General features: G+C 44.6%; 1 non-coding gene across 1 annotated transcript; it reads right to left on the bottom strand.

Annotated features, from left to right (window-relative positions):
• Window positions 1-684: 684 nt before the first annotated feature.
• On the bottom strand, window positions 685-766 carry trnas-gcu (transfer RNA serine (anticodon GCU)). The gene has a single exon. It is a non-coding gene; the product is annotated as a tRNA-Ser (tRNA).
• Window positions 767-5,623: the final 4,857 nt, after the last annotated feature.

Below are 5,623 nucleotides of genomic sequence, written 5' to 3' on the forward strand. Positions count from 1 at the left end.
AGATTCTATGATTCTATGATTACCTTCTGAATCATTGCAGTTGATGCTATTCAGTGTTGAGCAACCAAGGAAATTATAACCGTGATATTCGGCTTCTCCATTCCCTCATGAATATCGCAGCTTACAATGTCCAGGCGGGGGTGGGACTGAATGGGGGATAGAGTGCGGAGATTGGAATGGAAGCCCAGCAGAATGAACTTGGTCTCATCAGTTTTGTTATTTTTCCTACCAGTTGCCCGAAGCAGGCGGTGAACCTTCTTCTCGAGAGAAGATCGTCATTTCAGTTCAGAAGGAAAAAGGTATCAAGAAAATAGGGTAAAACGCACACAGAATGATCCGGGACTTACACCACACCCCTTTTAAACAGACACAGATACGGAATGATCCGGGACTAACAGTACGTCCCTTTTTAACGGAAACAGACACGGAATGATCCGGTCATAAATCTTCATTATGGTCCATTAGTTTCTCTTACGTTGACCATAAGATTTACTCTTTTTACAATGACACCAATGTACAATCTGATACTTCGCGACCATACAATCTCAACACCTTCCTGGAAGGAACTGGAGCTGATTTCAGCAAACAATGCAATACCCACGGTCTGCCGTTTCGAGAAGGATGGGACTTTGACCAGATCTTCTGGGTGGACTGAATGAGAGAAACAAAACTTAAACACAATAACGACGAGGATGGGATTCGAACCCACGCGTGCATAGCACAATGGATTAGCAGTCCATCGCCTTAACCTCTCGGCCACCTCGTCGCATGCGGCAATAAGCGAAAGCTCCTTTATTCAAAATGAAAATACTGGCTATGTTGCCAACCTGAAATGAAAACTGTAAATGTGTTTATCCTCAGCAGGTCAGGCAGAATCTTGAGACAGAGAAACAGAGTTAACGTTTCAGGTCGATGGCCATCACATGAGTCTTCCAACTCACTCAACTTGCGCCTTGTAGATGGTTGAACGGCTTTAGGGAATTAGAAGGTGAGTGACTTGGCTCAGAATATCCAGCCTCTGACCTGCTCTTGTAACCACAGTATGTATGTGGCTGGTCCAGTTATGTTTCTGGTTAATGATAACCACTGGTATGTTGATGGTGGGGGTTTGGCGATGTTAATACCAAATCCCAACAGAAGAGATTTACTGTAATGATTCCAGGGATGAGGGCTACATGTTTCATGGATAGATTGGAGAAGCTGGGGTTGTTCTGCTTGGAAAAGAGACGGTTACGAGGAGATTTGAAAGAGGTATTCAAAATCATGAAGGATCTGGACAGAGTAGATAGAGAGCAACAGTTCCTATTGGCGGAAGGTTCAAGGACCAGAGAACATAGATTTAAGGTGTTTGGCCAAAGAACCAAAGGTGACATGAGGAAAAACTGTTCCACACAGCGAGTGTTTAGGTTCTGGAATACACCGCCCGAGGGGGTGGTGGAGGCAGATTCAAACATTGTCTTCAATAAGGAACTGGATAAGTATTTGAAACGAATGAAAATACAGGGCTACAGGGATAGAGTGGGGGAGTGGGTCTATCTGGATTGAACTTGCAGAGAGACGGCACGGATTCGATGTGCCGAATGGCCTCTTTTCGTGCTGTGACCTTTCTTTGATTCTATTCTATTTGTCGGAGGCGATGCAAAGCGACCGGAGCGTGACGTAAATCGACCTGCTCATGTACATTCCCTGATAATAAATCTTAGTGTGATGCAAAGAAGAAATTCATAATTATGGTACATATCTTTTATATTATACTGACTATAAGAGGGACTCTGTTCACCAGGGCGCCATTGTGCACATTGATTGATCCTTCACCGAGATCACACCTTACAGTCCCAACACCTCCGTCTAAGAAACAGTTGGGTGGCAATCCAGACTCTGCTGAATTGTGCAAACAGGTTTAAACCAGCAAAGCGGAAAAGCACTTCTTATCAAAGAAGGGTTTTTGGTGACGCGGCCAAAATGAAAAACTCTACAAATTCTGGCAGCAGTAAGATTCAAGCCTACATAATTCAGAGATGGAAGCCAGCATCTTAGACAGCGAAGTTACTCACGCACATGGCAAATCCTTCAGTTCTGATGATCCAGGTCATAGACCTGAAACGTTCCCTCTGGTTCTTTCTCCATAGGTGCAGCCTGACCTGCTCAGCGTTTTCAACATTTTCTGTTTTCATTTTTTGTGATTTCACAATGGCTGTTTTCCTGAAAACACCCAATTTGACCCAAGGACGCAGCTCGCACTTCACTTTCCTCAGGTGCTTAAAGTCTGCTGTTTCCGAATAAAATCCCCTCCGCGCCGAACTTTCAAAGGACCTTTCGCTCAGGGCCAATCTCCTGTAATCGACACTTTTTCACCATTGCCGCTCTTTTCATTTCTCCTCATTCCTTTTCAATCGGACATTTCCACAGACCTGGTAAGATCAAGCGGAACATTTCCGACCTGACTGCACCGCCCAGATTGCTAAAGTGCACCTTTCAGCCGTTATTCGCAGCTGTGCAGCGCCGCCCGTCTCTCCCGCACATCAACTGCTCGGGGAAAAGCGCCAACGACCATGAAAACAAAACCCAGTTCTTCAGTTAACATCCCCCATGTCACAAGACTGGTTTCAAGGCACAAATGAACATTGATGCGAACGGGACATGTGTCCACTCGGAACAGCGGTCGATGTGGAGCAAACTAAAAGGCATAACAATGTGAAAGTGAATGTTGGAGTAGCAAGGCCGCAGTAAAGTCTCAATGAAATGGACCATGATTGTGGAAGGAAGACAAAGCTGGAAGAAGTGGCGGGTCTGAATTGTGGATCATCCAGCAGAGACACATGAGAGAACAAAAACAAGATACAGACAAAGGTGCTGGAGGCAGAAAGAAAAAGCACGAAATAAGAGGAATGAAAAGAGATTGACTTACTTGAGAGCGAAGCGACATTAATGTGTAGACATTGGCTGCAGCAATTGGATTGCCCCTTTACTTTTCCTACTGTCTCAGTCTTTCTTTGACCTTCTCTGCTGGTGTTGCAGGTTCGACCAGCCGTCGCCGTTCAAGGAAGCCTGAGAAGTCCATCAGTGGACAACACAAAAGACCGAGACAGGGAGAGATAGAGAAATGCATGCAAAGAAAATAAAGAGAATAAATAGAATCATACAATCATAAAATGGTTACAGCACAGAAGGAGATTATTCGGTCCATCGAGCCCATGCTGGCTCATTGTAAGAGCGATCCAGTTCGTCCCACTTCCCTTCCCTGTAGCCCTGCATTTTTTTTCCTTTCAACTATTTATCAAATTCCTTTTTGAAAGCCACGATTGAATCTGCTTCCACCACCCTTTCAGGCAGCGCATTCCAGATTATAACTACTCGATGGGTAAAAAAAAGTGTTTCCTCATATCGCCTTTGGTTCTTTTGCCAATCACCTGAAATCTGTGTCCTCTGGTTCTCGACTCTTCCGCCAATCGGAACAGTTTCTATTTATTGACTTAATCTAAACCCTTCATGATTTTGAACACTTCTATCAAATCTCCTTTTAACGTTCTCTGCTCTGAGGAGAAGAACCACAGCACGGGGTAAATGCGATCAATTAGCTTCAATTCATTTACTTGAGCATTAAGCAGCTCTTTAAACGTTATTGTGACATTATGGTAGCGCGGCCTCGCGGCCCAGGGTGTTCAATCAACTTTCCATGGAGGAGTGGGTTTGAATCCCACTGCTGTTAGAATTTCTGCCAATGTTTATTTTGACCTGTTCACAGAAAACCCGATTGTAGTGCGATGGAGCAGAGGATGTGAAAGAAGCTGAAAGTGAAAATGCAGATATGATTTTCATCACGGGGGCAGGACACGTTTCCACAGGTAAGGACATCTCACCTTAAGATTCTTTCCAGCAGAGTGGGACAGGTGATCAAAGTGACCGGGCTCCAGCGGCGCAATCAGTTAGTGCGCGATCCTTATATGGTATTACAGGGTCGGGAATGTTCGTCGAGTCTCACCGAGATCAACCAATCCTTTTGATTGTGAACATTTCGACCGGAGTTGAAGGTATAATTGGTGTGTTCCAAAATGCATCTACTTATTTTAATTGCCATGTGGTTCCTCCGGACTACGCTGTTGCAATAACAGATGAGATGTTTACTGTTATGAGTTTGCAAGAGGGAGGCTGCGGAATTGGAGCGACGAACTATGATTTCGGTCCATTTACAAATTATGGGATTTAGCTTGAGCTTTAAATCAGCGCGTTGAACAGCTCAGGCACGATACTTTCCATCTTGCGATCTTCAGGAGCTACTTTTACAGGAATAGAATTACTGCAAGCAAGAATTCTACTCCTCAAGCACCAATGCTCGCACGGCAGCAGGATGCATGTGACCAGTTAGATGATCAGCCTCCTTCTTGAGAGTGTTTCGCCAATCCAGCTCAGAGAGGATTAAGCATTATAAATTCGGGTGGGACTGGAGCCACTTGTATAAGAGGAAGTGGAGGGGGTTATTTCCCTTCCTTGACGAACGTTATTGATGCTGTTGCTGTTTTGCTGCAAAATTTTACTTCCCAGCGCCGAAGTCCCTAGTTTTAACAGCAGGTCAAGATCAAAAGGCGTGGGGAAAATGAGGGCTCGTCCGGGATCTCTCGCATATTTCAATCAGCAAACCCGAATCGAGAATCATCCCCCTGGACCAACGAGCCCGCTGAAAAAATAGCACCAAGTAGCGACACGCGAGGGAGAGTTTCTGAGTATCACCGCCCACTTTCCCCTAATCTCCCTTAAAGTACAGTAAATAAAAATATGCCCGTACATGAGTGAAAAGTTATAAAGCTAATTTCTCCTCAGTTGGGTTTTGTTTCGGGTACCTGATGTCGTTCCAGGTGATTGGGGACGGTTAATGAGTTAACGGGTGTAAGGGTGCGATACTCCGGTGTAAGCGTGCAGATACTCGGATTTAAGGATTTGTTGCCGCGACTGAAATGCGGCTTAGAACTGTTGTTATTAACCAAGGCAGCGCTGCAGGATCCTTTCATAATCTCTCACAATTCAACTGAAACCCATCGGAATGTGAATACAACTTTGAGTTTCCAAAATAAAAGGGAGTGACATTTATTGTGGAAACAGTCTGGTGTCGCTCACTGCAGAAATATCGATGTCAGAGTGAAGCGGCTCTCCTGCAACCTTCGGACCTTGTCTGTCAAGAAGAATTCTGATTTCCGTGAAGCCAATCACAGGTTAAATGGTGGAAGATCGGCTATACTCAGCTGGCCATCGAAAGCGGGCATTTATTTTGCAGCCAAAGCACACATTGGAAACCAAGAAATGCGAGACCATGAATCTTAAGGTAAAAGTTACCCTCGCGTTCCTGGGTGGGCTCGAATTACTAACTTTTCTATTAATAGCCGAACGCGCAAATCGATTGTGCTACAGAGAAGCGATACGTTCGCTATTGGACCACTAATTCAACGAGCTAAAAATTCAGGTTGCAGCGATTAATATAACCTATCTCGACTATCAGTTTACTTTTACAAAATAAAGGGTGTGAAGTTTGCACGAGTGAAAATCTGTGCTCTATTATTTCTGAACATCAAACTCATCTTGCCATTAAACACCTGTATGTTGGAAGACTCAGTTCCCTCGTGGTAGAGAT

The sequence above is a fragment of the Heptranchias perlo genome, chromosome 20 (assembly GCF_035084215.1).
Source record: "Heptranchias perlo isolate sHepPer1 chromosome 20, sHepPer1.hap1, whole genome shotgun sequence".
NCBI lineage: Eukaryota > Metazoa > Chordata > Chondrichthyes > Hexanchiformes > Hexanchidae > Heptranchias > Heptranchias perlo.